At 38.4% G+C, this 18,881-nt stretch overlaps 1 protein-coding gene across 3 annotated transcripts in view; it reads left to right on the forward strand.

Annotated features, from left to right (window-relative positions):
* RNGTT (RNA guanylyltransferase and 5'-phosphatase) overlaps nt 1-18,881 on the forward strand; it is a 297,963-nt gene that overhangs the window by 94,707 nt on the left and 184,375 nt on the right. The window lies entirely within an intron of this gene.

An 18,881-nucleotide genomic window follows, 5' to 3' on the forward strand; every position in this document is an offset into this window, starting at 1 on the left:
TGACTTGGAGATATTTCCATATCAATGCATAGCAATTTGCCCTGTGATTTTTTTTTTTTTTTTTTTAAGTGCTGCATGGTCTTGTTACTAAAGATGCACCATACATTATTGTATTTTATTATTGATGGATTTTTTTAGATTGCTTCTAGTCTTTTGCTATTACCAACATTGTTTCAGTGAACATTTTTACTTCAGGGCAGGTAGAAGTAGAACTTTTGTTTTAGAGATTGTAATTTATGACTATAAACTCCTGCCAAATTCCCTTTGAAATAAAGTAGTTCCATTTCCAGCAGATGAGAGAGCTCATTTCCTCATCCACTACTAATCTTTTCCTTCCTGACCTGTAGTCAAGGCAGCATATTGAAACATGAAGGGGAGCATGAGTTCTAGAACAGAGGACTGGGTTTGCTCCTTGCTCTGTCCCTTACTGGCTTGGATCTTTTCCAAGACCATTGAAGCTTTTTCCCCAGTGTTTAATCATTTGTAATTTGGAGTTATAAGTTATGAATTGTGACATGAGTTCAATAAAACATTGCATATAAAGCCCTTAGAAAAATATCTGACATGTAGGAGGCATCCAGTCAATGCCAATTAATGTTTTTATTTTGTGCAATTGTAAATACTTTCTTGAGGTCTGTTACTGTACTTTTTTTAACATAGTATTTTTCATAGGTGAAAAATTCAATTTTATGTAGTCAAATTTAGCAATATATGTTTTCCATCTTCTGGTTCTTCTGCTTTGCTTAGGAAGCACTTCATCTCCAAAATGTTTTTATAAATTATTTTCTAATATTGTTTCGATTTCATTTGTAGGTCATTTGAGTGCTCTGTTACTCTTTCATTCTGTTTCCATGGTCTATTTAGCATCTAGCGGTTTCTTCTACCGCTCTCTCTTCTTCATGTCCTGAGTTTTCACATGAACACACTAATTCTGTTTGTGCCCCATCTCCCCGTTTTCCTGTTCATTGGCTTCTTTTTTCCTATTCTTACTCCTCTCATTTTTAGTATCACTAGTATTGGCACTGTTGCTGCTACTGCTACTGCACTGTTGGTTTCACCAGGATATTCACCATATCTATCATGAAAAGCAAACGTATCCTAGTGTTTTAGCTGTTGAGACATGATGTATAAACTGCACATTAACTCATTGGTTTCTGAATCTCTTTCTCATTAGTGCTTTGGTGGGGTTCTTTGTATATAAATTACATACAGTGTGTTCTCTGTCCTTGTTATGTGTTAGGATATTGATTCATCACCTCTTGTTTCTCTTCTGTCTTTCCCTTTTCCTTTCCATCTCTTTTTATTATTTCTTAGCAGTTTGAATATCAGTATGGCATTCTTGCCTTTGGTTGTGCTTAACTTTCTTAAAACCTAATTAGTGGTTCTAGTTAGTAGAGATATATAAGTTGGTCATCATAGAAGAGCAGCTGTAGAATTAATATTTTTGGAGTGGGAGTAGTTATGAGCCAATTCTACGGAAAATATGGCAACATATACAATTATGTTTAAACTCAGCTTTCTCCTGCTCAAATACTCTTAATTTGGTAATAGCTTTTGGAGATATTAGCAGTAACCTTAGTACTGTTGAGTGTCTTTCTTTCTCATTTTAACAGATACAGAGCTGTCATTCTACATTTTTTCTTTTCTTTTTGAGTTGGAGTCTCACTCTGTTGCCCAGACTGGAGTGCAGTGGCCGTTCCCGGCCACTGCAGCCTTGACCTGCTGGGCTCTGGCGATCCCTCCGCCTCAGCCTTCCGAGTAGCCGGAATTACAGGCATGCGCTACCACGCCCAGCTGATTTTTTGATTTATTGTAGAGATGAGGTCTCGCTGCCCAGGCGGGTCTTGAATCCGCGGGCTCAGGCAATCCATTCACCTCAGCCTCCCAAAGGCGCAGGATTACAGGCTGAGCCACCGAGCCCGGCTCATTCTACTTTTATTAGTACTTTTATAACACCTGCTTGGCATGGGACTGTTGGACTGCTGCTATGATCTTTTCACTGTTCACTGCTTGCCTTTTATGTCGGGTTTGGGCTGCAGGGCTGTATTAGAGGTATCTTCAAGAACCTGTGTACTACTGTGCCCTTTCCAATAGGTCAAGTGATGATAAAGTGAACACGTAGCACGGGCCATGTCCATGGTGGAAATCTACTAACTGGAACTACATACTCTATGGAAATATTTTCTAAATTGTAAATACAGTGTAAAAACTGGGTAAAAGCCAGATTGCTTCAGTTTGCGTTCATTTAAAAAAAATTAATTTGACAGCTTGTGCTATCATAATTCAGAGTTCTGCGCTTAAGAACATGTGTCGTAGGTAGCATAATTCCATTAGTCAAAATCAGTACTGCTTAGAAATATTTGCCAGCGGATGACATCAGAGCTATTGTTTAGGGGCTCTTGAGGTGGTTATGTGGAACCACTGTTTATGTAGTTTTTCACTAGAAAGACAAAATGCTCTTACATCTTTGTTGGCATATAGCTTTTGTAACTCCTTTTGAAAAATCACAGAATATTCTTTTTTAAAAAAGTCATTCTAAATTTTGGAATTTTAAATATAAGTCCCCTCCTCCTTTTTTCTTTTCTTACTATTGTTTTTTGTCTTTAATTTCTCTTACCAGAGTGGTTTTGGTCATAGCATATCAAAAGAAAATACATTTTGCAGCAGAATTGGTTTAAAATATAAGACTTAGTAGCACCAGTTATAGGATAGTAACTATAGTTGACAGGTTATTACTGTGATTCTGTGTTTGCTAATGGGAATGGTAAAATTGTGATATTGTGAACAAGACAGCATTTCTCAGGGAATTCTAGGTAATTTTTTTTAGCAATGCTAGTTTCCATGCGGTTGAGGCGTGTATACTATTTTTATAGAAAATAGTAGTGTTTATTTCTGTATATCTTTAAAATCTTGACTATAAATTTGATTTTAGGACTTTATTCATGTAGCTCTATTAACAACCTCTTTATTTTGCCTGATTTGATCCATCAGATACAGCGAAAGGATAATGAGCTGTTTAGTTTTTAACTTTATTGTACATATAGCCTCCAATAGTAATAAGAAGTAGCGATTTTTCAAATTATAACTCTATTTTCATTTTCTGTTTGAAGGCCAGTTTAAAAAGAATTATTTGAATAGATTAAATATGGCTAGCAAAAGTTTAAGAGCATGCAGCAAAAGTTTCCCTGGATGTTCTCCATCTATCACCGTCTCAGAAAAGTAACTTTTAGCTTTTAGCTTTTAGCATCCATCTAGAATTTCTTTATGCATATATAAACTAATACATTTATTTGTATTCTTACCACCTCCACCAAGACACGACTTTTTAAATATTCTGTTCTGTATCTTGCTTTTTTTCCTTTTTTTAAACTAAACAATAAATCTTGATTTCTTCTACCCCAGTATTGGTACACAGAGATCATCCTCATTCCTTTTTTAAATTTTATTTTACTTTTTGAGTTGGAGTCTCACTCTGCTGCCCAGACTGGAGTGCAGTGGCATGCTTCTGGCCACCGCAGCCTCGACCTGCTGGACTCCGGCGATCCTTCCGCCTCAGCCTTCCAAGTAGCTGGAACTATAGGCACACGCTACCACGCCCAGCTAATTTTTGATTTATTGCAGAGATGAGGTCTTGCCAAGTTGCCTGGGTCGTTCTTGAACCTGCAGGTTCAGGCAGTCCACTCGCCTTGCCCTCCCAAAGGGCTGGGATTATAGGCTTTTTTTTTTCTTTGTATTAATTGTACAGCTTTTCATTTATCAGTGTATCATTGACTATCTCATAGGCATTTGGGTTGTTCTTAGTTTGTTGATATGGAATTTTTTTGGCATATGCATATTCAACTGTTTCTGCACTATTTACTGAGGAGACTATCCTTTTTTTCATTGAATTGCTTTTGTACCTTTATACAAAATAAGTTGTGTATGTCTGGGACTGTTTCTAGACTCTCCAGTTCCCTTCATCTATTTGTCTATCTTTACTCAAGTGCCACTATCTTGGTTGATCTTGTTTATAATAACTCTTGAAATCAAGTAGTATAATCTTCCAGCTTTGTTTTTCAGAGTTGTTTTGGTTATTCTAGGCCCCACTGCAGCCTCATCCTCCTAGACTCAGGTGATCCTTCTGCCTTAGCCTTCTGAGTAGCTGAGATTATCAGTGCACGTTACCCTACCCAGCTTATTTCTTGATTTTTGCAGAGATGAGATATTACTGTATTTTCGAGGCTGGTATTGAATTCCTGAGCTCAAGCAGTCCTCTTGCCTCTGCCTCCCAAGGTGTGGGAATAATTACAGGCATGAGCCACCATACCCCATTGGCCTTCAGAGTTTCATGTAAATTTTAGACTCAGATGTCAATTTCTCTAAAAATGCTGACTGGAATTTTGAGTTGAATTGCAATGAATATATAGGTCAATTATTGAAGAGAAGTGACATCCTAACAATGCCAAATTTTCCATTTCATCAACCTATTATATCTTTCCTTTTTTATAGGTCTTCTTAATTGTCTCTCAGCAATTTTTGTAGTTTTAAATATTAGGTATTGTTCATTCGCTTTCAGATTTATTTGATACTACTCAAAATAGTATTGATACTACTGTTTGATACTACTGTAAATAGTATTTAATAAACTACAGGCTGGCCTCAGTGACCCAGCACTTTGGGAGGCCAAGGCAAGTGGATTGCCTGAGCCCGCTGGTTTGAGACCAGCCCGGGCAACTTGGTAAGACCTCATCTCTACAGTAAAGCAGAAATTAGTCAGGTGCTTGTGCACCTGTATTTCTGACTGAGGCGGAAGGATTGCTGGAGCTCAGCAGGTAGACACTGGGGTGGCTGTGAGCATGCCACTGCACTCCAGCCTGGGTGACGGAGTGAGACTCCAACTTAAAACAAACAAACAAACAAATAAATAAATAAATTTATTTCAGTTTTTGAGTGTTTGTAGTATATAGAAATATACTGAATTTTTTCCCCAGAAGAATGCATTGATTTTTATATATTGATGCTTTATCTTTGTCTTGCTAAACTCACTCATTACCTTAATAATTTTGTGTGGATTTAATGAATTTTACACACAGAGTCACATACTCTGTGGGAAAAAGACACCACTGTTCCTTTCCAGTATGAATGCCTTTTATTTCATTCTCTTGTCTTATTGCACTGGCTGGAATCTTTCATTTAAAGTTTAATAGAAGCAGTGAGAGTGAACAGTTCTGTCTTGTTTTCTTATCAGGAAAATTTTGGATTTAAGTATTAAATATGATGTTAGCTGTAAGACTTTAGTATAGATACTTTTTATACAGGGTTCGTTTTTAGATTTGAAAGCTAATGATTTTGACATACTAATCTTATGTATATAACTTTCTTACTTCATTTTACTGTTGCCTGTAATACTTTTCAGTTGATTTTGTAGGGTTTTTTGTTTTTATTTTAGGTATTTGCTCATATTAAGTGTAAATAGTAATATCTTAACCTTTTCTTTGGTTTTTAAAAAATATTAACTTTTACTTTGTCTAATTCGATTATACATATATACAACTTTAAATTGTGGTAATAGTTATAGGGGTCCTAGTCTTATTCCTGATTTGAGTAGGGGTGCTTCTAGTGTTTCTTCAGACTATGATATGCTGCCTTTAAGTCTGACATCTGTTTATCAGGTTAAACAAGTGTCCATTTGGTTCTGTTTAACTGAGTGGTTTTACTTTTAATCAATAATGTGTTCAGTTTTGTCCTATGACTTTTCATCTACTATAGGTAGAATGCTATTATTTTTTTCTGTTTAGATCTGTTTATCTCATGTATTAGATTAAAATATTTTCTGATGTTGAATCATTCTCACAATCCTGGGATAAGCCCTACTTGTTCTTATTAATATAATATTTTTAAAATTGTACTGTTCATTTTTTTCTAGCATTTCATGTAGGATTTTTACATTGATGTTCATTAATCATTTGGTTATTCTGTAAATCTTTGGAAACATTTATATCAGTGTTATATTCAGTTTCATAAAAATAACTTGGGTTTTTTTTCTTCTTTTTTGTGTTCTCGAACAGTTTTAATTTTAATATAATTATTGGAATTGTCTGCTTTTTTTTTCGGTTTTGAAGAATTCCCCCATGAAGTTCTTTGGGGCCTATTGGTTTGGGGCTGGATTAGCATCTTTTCTGTCTCTCCTATGAAAATTGGTATGTTTAGATTTTCTCTTCCTTCTGGAATCTGTTTTAGTGAATTATGATTTCCTTGTAAAATATTTGTTGATTATAAGACTTTAAATATCTTCTGTTTTTGTGGTTATTTTGTGTCATATTTTTTTTTTTGCTGAATGTCTGTTCTGTTTTACACTTGGTCTTAGTCAAAAGACTGAGAAGTGATTCTTAAAAAAAAATAACGATAGTAATGGTAGATATTTAATTTTTTTCTCCTCTAACAAGCTGGCTTTTAGATTTTTTATTTCTGCTCTTTTCCTCAGCAAAGCCTATTTCAATTTTTATTAATTTTTTTGTACTTATTTTCCTTTTCTAACATTTGAAAGTAGGTATGTTTTGAATTTATTAATTTATATTCTTTTCCTTTAGATATTAGTACTTAAAATTTCTTTCTGAGACTGCCATAATCTATTGTGTGGAGTAGAATTTCTGATTATTTCTTTGTCATATTTTTAAGAATTCTGCAACTTTGGGGTTTTGAAAAATCTTTCCCAAGCCATAAGAGTTTTACAGTTTCTAGTGGAAGGAATTTTTGTTTTCTGAGTTTGTTCTTAATTTAAAATTTTTAAGTTTATTATACTGAGATGAGAAAATATTGTCTGTACTTTTTCTACTTTTTGGAATTTATTAAAAGTGTCCTTTTTTTTTGGAGTCAGAGTCTCACTCCGTCACCCAGACTGGAGTGCAGGGCCATGTCCACTGCTGGGCTCAGATGATCCTTCTACCTCAGCCTGCCAGGTAGCTTGGACTACAGGAATGTGCCATCACACCCAGCTAATTTTTTGATTTATTGTAGAGATGAGGTCTTGTCATGTTGCTTAGGTTGGTCTCAAAATCCTGGGCTCAGGCATTTCTTTCTCCTTGACCTCCTGAAGTGTTGTGATTACAGGCGTGAGCCACTGTGCCTGGCCAGTGCCATCAATTTTTATTAATTCACTTTTAAAAATAGAGATGGGGTCTTGCTATGTTGCCCAGGCCGGTCTCGAACTTCTGGGCTCAAGTGCTTGTCCAACCTCAGCTTCCCAAGTAGCTGGGACTGTAGGTGCACGCCAATCCCTGGCTAATAATAATATCTCCTAAAATTTCATCTTTATGAATATTCATACTATTTTTTGTGTTAACATATTCATAGTTATTATTTACTCATTTGAATTTATATGTCTTAGAATTACAAGCTGTTCTTTTTTCTGTTTAAATTTTTTTGTCTTAACATGTAAGATTGTGGCTAATATTTTAAGCCTTTTTTCCCTTTGTCTATCTTACCATCTAAATTTTTTTTGAATCACGTTATTTTTAGGTGTGTGCTTTGTATAAAGTAGAAATATTTTTCTTTGTGATTCACATTGTAACTCTTACCATTATTTAAAACTTTAAACAACTTTATTGAGCCATAATTGTATATCATACAATTGACACATTTAAAATATACAGTTTCAGTGAATTCAAGTCAATACACAGTTCACAGAGTTGTTCAGCTGTTACCACAATCAACTTTAGCATATTTAAGTCACCTTCAAAATAATCTCTGTGACTGTTAGCAGTCATTCCTGATTCCCCCAACCTCTCAGCCCAAGATAGCCACTTATCTATTTTCTGCTTCTATAGACTTGCCTTTTCTGAACATTTTATACAAATAAATCATATAATTAAAAAATCCAGGTTTTGTGATGAGGTTCTTTTACGTATCCTAATGTTTTCAAGGTTGAATTGATGTTTCCATGTAGTAGCGTGTATCAGTACGTCATTCCTTTTTTTTAATGGCAGAATAATGCTTCATTGTGTGGAAGTACGGCGTTTTGTTTATCCACTCTTTTTACTTTCACTGCTCTACTACTAGTTTTTTTTTTTTTTTTTTTTTTGAGTTGGAGTCTCCCTCTGTCTCCCAGACTGGAGTGCAGTGGCCGCTCCCGGCCACCGCAGCCTCGACCTCCTGGGCTCTGGCGATCCTTCTGCCTCAGCCTTCCAAGTAGCCAGAATTACAGGCATGCGCTACCACACCTGGCTGATTTTTTGATTTATTGTAGAGATGAGGTCTCGCTGCCCAGGCGGGTCTCAAACCCGCGGGCTCAGGCAATCCACTCACCTCAGCCTCCCAAAGCGCAGGATTACAGTCTGAGCCACTGAGCCCATCTGGTTGATTCTTTTTAGTGGTGAATTTAGTCCATTCACATTCAGGCTAATTATTGAAATGTGATTGTTTATCCCTGTCATTAGGTTTTTATAAAGTTTTTTTTTTTTTGTTTGCTTGTTTTATTTTGGCTTTGGGGTTGATGTAGGTGTGTGTTTTCAAGTTTCTTGTTGCGCTGTGCTCACTGTCGAGTCTATGTTCTGCTGTTTTCTTGGAAAGTGTGTGGGCATTCTTTTCTTTCTTTCTTCTGTGCTTAATACCTTTGTAAGTGTCTCCTGTAGAGCTGATCTGGAAGCTGCATCATCTCTTAAGGATTGGGTGTCTTGGAAGGATTTTAATTCTCCATCACTGATGAGGCTGAGTTGGACTGGATAGGAGATTCTTGGTTTAAATTGTTTATCCTTGAGGACTTTGAATATAGGGCTCCACTGCCTTCTTGCTTGTAGTGTTTTTGCCAGTAGGTCTACTACTATTCTGATTGGTTTTCCCCAGTAGGTATTCTGAACTTTATCTCTTGCTGCCTTTAGGATTTTTATTTGTGCCTACTTTGTGTAGGTTAGTTACTGTGTGTTTAGGGGTCGTTCTTCTTGTTTGATGTCTTGGGGTCCTCTGTATCTCTTGTGCTTGGCTGGTCACATCTCTGGTGAGATGGGGAAAGTTTTCTTGGATTACCTTGTGGAATACTTGCTCTAAGTTGTTCTCCATTTCCCTTTCTTCTTCTGGGATACCAATCAGGCATAGGTTTGGCCTCTTGATATAATTGTACATCTCTTGTAGGCTGTGTTCTTTCTTTCTCAGTCTTCTTTCTATGTTTTTTATAGATTGAGTTAATTCCATGTTCTGGTCTTCAAGTTCTGAGTTTCTGTCTTCAGCTAGATTAATTCTTCTTTCCATGCTTGTCATCTTGTTATTTATTTCCTGAATGAAAATTTTTATTGCCAAAATCTCTGTCACAAGTTCTTTCAGTGTTGCATCTTGTCTTTTTTGAGTCTTATTCACTCTTTCCATCCTTTCCCTGATCCCTGTCGTATTCTGAGGCCAGTCATTGGTGACTTCCATTATTTGGGTACCAAGGTCTGAGTTTTCAGGAGTTTTGTCTTTGGTACACTTGAAATTGCCTGAGGTCTTCCTTTGGGTTTTCCTCATTTGTGACAGATCTCTTGTTTTTCTCTTTAGTTCTGTTATTCAGTGTCAGTGGGAGAGGCTTTCCATTCTGATGTTTGCTCAGTTTTCTATTCTTCCCTGATCTGGGCTCTGAATTTGTTCTATTTTGAAATAGAATGGTGGATGGGAAGCTCTTCTGTCTCTTGTAGTTTTTGAAATTTGAATAAAGTAGGAGATTGGTCACTAGGATTCAGAAACTACTTGCAGATTACAGTGTTCACTGACTGTGGTATGTGTTACCTGAGACCCACTTCCCACCACCACTCTATATGATGATGCAAAGCAGAAAGCAATGCAAAAAACAGTTGAACACACACACACATACCCCAAAACAAACTGGAATAGCAGCAAGGAGAAACAAAACAAACAACAACAAGAAACCCAAGAAAACTAAACATATACACACATGCCTAGCACAAAGTAAATAGAGAAGAAACACAGAAAGACCTGACCTAAAAAAAAGGAGTTCAGATTGAACCCTCACACAAATATTGACACATACCTTAAACCATAAAAAATGAAAATAAAAAAGCCCCAGAAAAACAGAAGAGCAAAACCAAACCACCACCAACAACAAAATTGAAAGATGAACACTTCGTCAGTCACATACACACATAAACCGAAAACGACAAATAAGAGAGATACAGAAAAAGAAAAGAAAAAAAATTGGGGGAGGATGCAGATCAAGCCCTCACATACACATTCATGCACAGAGGAAAAATATTTAACAAATAGATGAACTAACAAACAGTCAAAAAATTTTTAAAAAAATTTTTAAAAATTAAAAAAAAACAATCCTGCCCTCTTGTGGCAGGCTCTGTAATTGTTCCTCTAGTCAGGTCTCTCCTGCAGAGCCACCTCTTCCAACTCCCTGTCTGGAGCAGGGAAGGAGGAGGGGCAGTGGAGGTCGCTGGGACTTCGGTCCTCCCCTTCCACTCTGCGGCGGTCAGGAGGTCTCCTGTAGTGGTGAGGTGCGCGACTGTCTCTTCCCCAGGTGTGCACTTGCGGGGCGTTCCCCAGCCGGGCCTGTCCCGGAACGGAGTTCTCTGTTGGCTCTGCCTGGGTTTGTCCCTCGCAACTGCGGCCCAGCTGTGAGTCTGACATTCAGAGGAATGCTGGGGAGGAGAGGGTTTGGGTCAGCCCCGGGCTCGGCGCTGATCTCTCTGGAGGCCCTCGCCTTTTCTGTCCGCACCCTTTGTCCTGTGGCTGGATCAGGGTAGGGGATGCAGTTTCTGAAACTCAGCACTTGTCAGGTCTCGCCGCAGTTTGTGCTTTCCGGATATTCCCTCTGGATCGTGATCAATCCCTGAGTAGTTGGTCCTCCAGTCACGGAGGTCGGGTCTGTTGTTCCGCGACGAGCACTTTCCTGCCCCACCTTCTAGATGGGGGTGGCTGCTTCCCTTGTCCTCTTCCGTGGGACGTTGTCTCTGGACTCCCTCTGCAGCCCCTGCTGCCAGTGCCCTGCCAGGCGCTGAAGCGGTGAGGCAAGGCCTGGCGCCGACAGTCTCTCCTGCTGCAACGGTGGGGCAGAGCCTGGGCGGTGGTCTCTTCCTGCGACTTTTTCACAGGAAAATTGTTGTCCGTTTAGAAGAAAGAATGGCGCTCGGCTTCTGCAACCTGGGAAAGAACCAGGGACCAAGCAGAGAAACTGCAGCACCAGCTGTTGCACCAGGGGCCTGGCCACTTGCCATGAGCCCCCACTTAGACAGTCTCTCCCAGCATTTTCTTCCCAGGAAGGGCTTTGTGGATTAAAAAAAAAGGCAAAGAAAATGGCGCTCGGTTTCTGTGTCCCAGGAATTGCTAGGGTCCAAGCCCAGCCGCTGTGGCACCAGGAGAGCTCTGGCCCTCACTCAGTCAGCCACGCCCACGCCCACGCCCACGCCCACTCGCGCGTGCACAAACATTTCCACACCCCCACTCACTCCCTCACTCACACCAGTACTCACGAAGTCCGACGGGCTCGGTCGACAGCTTCCCGACCGGACACTTCCCTTCTATCGGTTCATCCTCATCCCATATTTGTTTTAGTTTATAGCCAATTGGTCTTAAACGCTTTGTAATCGATTCTTTTGCCATACTTTCCTAAGTCATTTTTTGCTTGGCTAAAATTTGTCTCTTAGGAACACTTCAGGAGAAGAGTGGTCCCCGAGTTCTTACATGTTCAAAAATGTTTGTTGTGACCTTTATTTTTAGAGAGTTGTTTGGATGGCCATAAAATTCTTGGCTAACAGTGAACCTGTAATATTGTTCCATTGTCTTCTAGCCTTTGGTGTTGCTGTGAAGCCGTAAGTTACATCTGATTCCCCTCATTTTAATTAACTCAACTTTTTTCCCTCTCTTTACTCAAAAGATTATTTCTTTGTCTTTAAAGTTTAGTAATTAAGTAGATGTTTTGGGGCTAACTGTGCCAGGTCGATTCTCCCTGGCACTTATTATGCCCTTTAACATGTAGACTCAAATCTTGACTTTTCTTGACTTGAATCTTTTAAGTATTTGTGATATTTTATTGTTTGATTTCTCTGTTCAGACATTCTGGCTATACTTAGTGTGTTTCTTTTTCCATCTTCTTAAGTGGGGGTTGTCACTCTTTAGTTGGTATTAGAATTATCTAGAGGACTTGTTAAGATGACTGGTTTCGGCCCTCAGATTTTGTGGTTTCAGTAGGTTTGTGTGGCCTGAGAACTTGCGGTGTCTGTTAGTTCCCACGTGAAGCTGCTGCTGCCGATCCAGGGACCCTGCTTCAGGAACACTTCTTTACAGCTGCGGCTGGTTCTCAAATCCCTTTAAGTTGCCTTTTCCTTGGTTGCATTTTATCTTGTTTCCTTTTCTTTATTTTTATTTAACCAAAGTTTTATATGGTTTCTGTTGTGTCTTTGTTTTTGTGAAGATGACTTCTTCCCCTTGAACTCTTCTCTGGCACTTTATGTTATTTTTTATTTACTTGTTTTTACCATCTTTATTCTTGAGCCTTTTCATTTCTGCTTTATTGTTCTTGAAACAGTGAGAGTTTTATTACTTTGTGAAAATAACTTTTTTTATTACTTTGAAAACATTCTTGATATCGTGGTAATGACAGTACTGTCACAGTATCCTGTGACAGCATCTTTCGTTCAGCCTGTGTTGCCTGTTAGTATTGTGTTTCTCCCCTCTTTCATTTGGCATTTTTGTGTTGTTGGGCAAAGGGAGTAGGGAGTGATGTTTCAGATCATGCACGCTGTCCCGGTGCTCGCTTCTGCTGTGGGCTTAGACGGGGTTCAGGCAGCGTGTCTTTCTTGTGTGATTCTGTTGTTCTGAACTGGTTAGAGAGCTGGGGTGCTACAGTCCCCACCTCTTTTCTCCCTGATTTTTGCACTCAGTGTTTCAGATGTTGAAATTAGCTCTTGCACTTTCAGAGTATTTACTTTTGTGTACAGTTTCGGAGATGTGCTTCTGGTTCTTCCACACCCCAAGCCTCTCTTTCTCCTTTTCTTTCCTGAGGTTTCTCTAGGATTCAAACTGTTTTTTGTGGCCTGTGGTGTTATTTTAGAGTCAGTGGGTTGTATTTGCCTCTGAGTTTGGCTGAAAACGGAGGTTACATTGTCTGTGTGAAACTTCCCTGTTCCTTCCGTGTGACTTCTGAAGGAGGAGGGGAAAGCTGCATCCATGTTTCTGCCGCAGTGATTTGGAAGCCTGAGTTTGATGAAAGCACTGGGCAGATTCGCAGTGTTGTTCCACCTGACGTTTGGGTCTGTTATATCATGCAGCTTATTTTTGACTATGAAATGTAGACAGAATCACCATTCGTGTTTCCCCATGGGGCATGAGCATGTGTGTCATTCGAATTTATTTTGCTGTTGGTAGATGAAGGAAATTGAAGGCATTTGCCAGTATTGAAGGTAGAAATATACCAAACTAGTCATGGGAACACGAGTTTTTGAGTTCTGGAACAAAAATGGCAGATGCCTCCAAATACAGTGCTTGATCCTCTTTGTTCTTGCTTGATGGCCTGGTAGGTTGGGACTGCTTCTCAGCGGCCGCTTCACTGATGGCCAGGCAGCTCTTCCCTCTTAGTGAAGTTCTCCCCACTGTTCTTGGGGTGCTCTGTTTTGTCTGTCAGAAGGTTTCTGTCTTCATTTTACACTTCATAAATGTGTTGAAAACTTTCTCTTCTGATGGTCCTTCTCCAGTTGCTTTTTATTATATTTTTATAAAATTCCTATCGTTTTATTGGTTTCTGATGAGATGGGGTGAAGTACATGCCATCTTTGTCCACAGTACTCACTAAATACACTTTAAAACAATTTTTTTTCCTTTTTTATGGCTGAACACTGTTTCATGGTGTATGCATAATACAAATATGTGTTCTGTATTCCAGGGCCACAAATGTAACATTTGTTTAAGAATGCCCTTACTGGCCGGGTGTGGTGGCTCAAGCCTGTAATCCCAGCACTTTGGGAGGCTGAGGTGAGAGGATTGCTGAGCTCAGGGTTTCGAGACCAGCCTGGGCAACTTGGTAAGCCTCGTCTCTACAATAAATCAAAAAATAAGCTGGGCATGCGCCTGTAGTTCCAGTTACTTGGAAGGCTGAGGCAGAAGAATCGCCTGAGCCCAGTAGTTCGAGACTGCAGTGGCCGTGAGCATACCACTGCACTCTAGTCTGGGCGACAGTGCGAGACTCCCAACTCAAAAAAAAAAAAAAAAACTGTTCTTCTTGTTTACAGGTTTTTATATTTCAAATGATACTGCAGTAAACATCCATGTATATATGTCATTGCTTATAACAATTATGTTTATAAGGCAAGTATGGAAGTAGAATTGCTTAGTCAAAAAGTGTGCACATGATACATTTTTGGGGTACAACTTTTATAAAAATCCTTTACCAGCTTCTGTGTTTTTCAGTGTTAGAAAGAAATCAAGCTTACAGAAGAGTAACTTCTGCTAGGGTTCCTTGTAGATAAAAATTTCTGGAAAGGTGGACACATCTAGCTAAGTATCTACATGTATCCATTCATACCATAATCTTTCAATTCTTTTTTTTTAATTTATTTTTTATTTTAATGATGTGGAGTACAATTCAGGATTAGGTATACAAGTGGTCATCACTTTGGTCCCCACTTTGCCTGGTTTGAGATCAGGTACCCTTGTTGATATTGTATCCGCCTGCCACCTCTGCCCCAGTAGTATCCCGCTACTGCCAATCCTTTTCTTAAAGTATTATGGTCTTTGTTCAGGGTCCACTTATGAGTGAGAACATATGGTACTCTGTTCTTTGTTCTAAATACACTTTTAAGAAAGGTGTTGTGGAACTTTTCCCCTGCATCCTTTCTAAGTGTTCTAGTTCCTTTGGATGTATTTAAAATTATCATCTTGAATCTTGATTAATACTCTGGGAAATGTTGAGAGGGCATCAAATGAAAGATTTCATTTTCCTCAATGTCATTTTTTTCTCTATGAAATTTTCTTCTTCTCTGCAATATTTACTTTTTGCTTTATCTACCTTCTTTTTAATCTCATTCTGTTATTTTTTTCTCACTGAATTATGTTCTTATTACCAGATTTTATTTCCCCCTAAGCTGTTTTGTTCTCTGGCATCTCATTGAGGATACAGAAATTTTCTAACAATTTATTCCCTTTTAATGGAATTTTAAAATAACTTTTAAAGTTCTACTTTTTCTGTATGTTTTCATGATTATGTTATTTCTTCTTCCTTAAATGATGAAAGATTCACCCAGTCCTACTACTTGTTAGTTGACAAGCGTGTCAATCATTCATGTTTGCACTCTGTTTAAGTTTCAGCTGGAATGCTGGTTCACAGTCTTTGGTGGTTGACTACCTGGGATTGTTCTGGGGCAAGATGGAATATTCTTCTCTGTTGCATGATCATTGGTACATACAGGACGTATGAAAATTGTAGTTTTCAGCATACACTGTTTTCTTGACTCCCTCTACCTTTTTTCAATTATTGCATTTCTATTATGAGTGACCATAACAGTAATAAACATATTTGTCCTTCCTAGTTACTTTCTTGGACTCGCTGTTTGTGTCAGCAAAGGAAATGGTGAAGTTCTGTAAAGGGCTTATATACTGCTTAGACCAGCAGTTCCGATTTTTTTGTCTTAGAACTCATAACATTTATTGAGCACCTCAAAGAGCTTTTGTTTATGTGGCTTATATCTTGTGATATTTGCCATATTTTAATAGAAATTAAAATTTAAAATATGTATTAATATAATAATAATAATAAACCTACTGTATAAAAGAAATAACATTTTTGTGAGAACAATTATATATTCCAAAGCAAAAACCAACTTAGTACAAAGAGTGGCATGATTTTATTTTGCAAATTAAAAATGTCTCATTTAAAGAAGCTGGATTCTCATGTTCTTTTTCATTCAATCTGTTATGTTATCACATGTTATGTAGCCTCTAAAAAGCTTCACTGTACACTCTGAGACTGAGAGTGAAAAGAGCAAATTGTTTAGTAGTAGAAGTATGAAAATAGTTTGAACCTCATGGATCACCTGAAAAGGTCTGAGGGACCCCCACAGGTCCATAGGTTGACTTTGAAAGCCACCTAGAAGATGCTTTTCAGTACAGATCTATCTGCCTTGAAATTCTGGTTAGCATATTGACTTTTTGTGATAGTGTGAGGTTTAATGTTTTCATCCTGTGTTTCTCATGAGCATTTTAGTAGGTGTTTTGTAAAGTTTGTATCAGAGTTGCTAGACAGAAAAAATATATATATTTATGTCTCATTCCATCCTCCAGGCTGCAGTGCAGTGGGGCATTGACCTACTGGGCTCTGGCTATCCTTCCGCCTCAGTCTTCCAAGTAACTGGAACTACAGATGCATGCTACCATGCCTGGCTAATTTTTGATTTATTGTAGAGACAAGGTCTTGCCAAGTTTCCCAAACTGGTCTTGAAACCATGGACTCAGGCAGTCCATTCGCCTTGGCCTCCCAAAGTGCTGGGGTTACAGGCTGAGCCACTGAACCTGGCCTGGAAAATTTTTTAAGCTGGAAAGCTCTGTTATTACTTGCTTAGTCTGAGAAGCTACTTTTTACATGTTATAATTATTTTCCCTTTTCTTATTTTCAGGGCATAGTAACTGTGTATGTAAATGGATAAAATTGTAGCCATTTATAAAGTGATAAAATCGACTAATATATTCTTGTTTAATTATCTGTTTCTTTTTCTTCTCAACTGGCAAAAATAAGAATTCATTCTCTGTTTTTATAAACTTCCATTTTTACTTTAATATGAGTAGGCCTAATCATGGATTATTTCCTACTTGTAAAGTTTCATTTCTGTTGAAATAGCAGATTGTCTTTTAAAAAATTTCCTGCTTGCCTATCTCACAGAACTCTGTACTTTCCTTGGAGAGTCATTTGTGTAGAGTTAAGATCAAGTGAAAGAACATGCAAGGAATCACTCTTGAATGGTTTTAGGAGATTATGCTTGCTTAAAGCAAGTAAGCAAGCCTCTGTCCCCTTTCCCCATCCCACTAGCTCAAATTAAAAAGAAGAAGAAGACACCACGTCATCTCCTTTGAAGGTCCTAGTAGTAAAACTTTTCTCTGTTTGAAGTCATTTTACTTTCTCTTGTCCAGTTAGACTAGAAAAATTTGTGGAAAACATTTTTACAATAATTTGTTTATTGATGTTTCAAAAGTAAGATGTTTGCTATGTAGGATTAAAGAGTAGTACATGTTAAAGTCTACTTTCTTTTTTTTTTTTTTTTTTTTGCGTTGGAGTCTCACTCTGTCGCCCAGACTGGAGTGCAGTTGTTGCTCCCGGCCACCGCAGCCTCGACCTGCCGGGTTCCTGCGATCCTTCTGCCTCAGCCTTCCAAGTTGCTGGAACTACAGGCGCGCGCTACCACGCCCGGCTAATTTTTGATTTATTGTAGAGATGAGGTCTTGCCTGCCTAGGCGGGTCTCGAACCCACAGGCTCAGGCAGTCCACTCACCTCAGCCTCCCAAAGGCGTGGGATTATAGGCTGAACCACCAAGCCCGGCAAATTTATAGTTTTTTTTCCTCATTAAACTTTGTTTTAATGTGTCTCAAAATTCTGTGACAGATTTTTGGTCAAGTTGTTTCCATTAAAAAGTATTGATATCAAAACTAATAACTTAAAACTGCCAAACGCAAAAAAAAACAACAACAAAAACCACAATGGTCCACAAAACATTCTCCTTTCCTTCTGAAAGTTTTGTGACGCATTGTTATCATTAACCAGTCTTTTACTATTAAACTTTAATGGCCAATTGAAACAAACAGTTCTGAGACCGTTCTTCCACCACTGATTAAGACTGGGGTGGCAGGTATTGGGGATAATATTCATTTAGCCTTCTGAACTTTCTGGGCAGACTTGGTGACCTTGCCAAATTTATAGTGTTTATTTGTTTTTTTTTTGAGTTGGAGTCTCACTCTGCCACGTAGACTGGAGTGCAGTGGCCGCTCCCGGCCACCACAGCCTCGACCTGCTGGGCTCCGGCGATCCTTCCGCCTCAGCCTTCTGTGTAGCCGGAACTACAGGCACGCGCTACCACGCCCGGCTGATTTTTTTTGTTTATTGTAGAGATGAGGTCTTGCTGCCCAGGCGGGTCTCGAACCCACGGGCTCAGGCAATCCACTCAGCTCAGCCTTCCAAAGGCGAGGGATTACAGACTGAGCCACCGAGCCCGGCTATATAGTTTTTAAATGTCCAGCATTCTGTATGGTTTTCATACAGAAAACCATGGTTTGTTATTTTTATATTCTGTTTATCTTTCTGTATTTCTGCATGGTTTTCATATAGAAAACCATACGGTCTGTTATTTTTATAAACCAATGTTCTGTGACTTTTTGTTATGTTACTTGTATTATGGCAAAAGATAAAGTACCTTAGAGAGTTTGTTATTGCAACTGTGGTTGAAGAGAAGAAAATAACTTGGCTTAAATTTGAAGATCTGTTGTTCACATATAGAGATTTTCAGTGACTATGCTTAATTTTTAATGTATTTGCTGATATACTGATGAGGCAGCATTTTGACCTGAAGATAGATACAAGATAAAATGAAGATAACTGTATTATCATATATGTAGTATTCAGTTTTACATTATCTAGTCTAGTAACATGTCATTCATTATTTTTGTTAAATATGACCTGATGGATCCTGTCAGCCTCACTCATTTACCATTTCATAGGAAAATTTAAGAAAATCATAGTAATGCATACTCAAGGCAGTTCTTAATTGCTTTTGTATGGTGGGTCTAAAGAGCTCTTGTCCCAGAAAGCTGCGTTTAGAATAGTAAATCTTGTCTACTGAAAAATGAAGAAATCGTCATATCTGGGGCCATTTATATTTTAAACGTTTTAATGACAGATCCATAATTGTAGCATGGAGAAATTGGTATTTGTTTGCTA

This window comes from Carlito syrichta, unplaced genomic scaffold (genome assembly GCF_000164805.1).
Source record: "Carlito syrichta isolate Samal-C Ts95f unplaced genomic scaffold, Tarsius_syrichta-2.0.1 Scaffold307180, whole genome shotgun sequence".
In the NCBI taxonomy this organism is placed as follows: domain Eukaryota; kingdom Metazoa; phylum Chordata; class Mammalia; order Primates; family Tarsiidae; genus Carlito; species Carlito syrichta.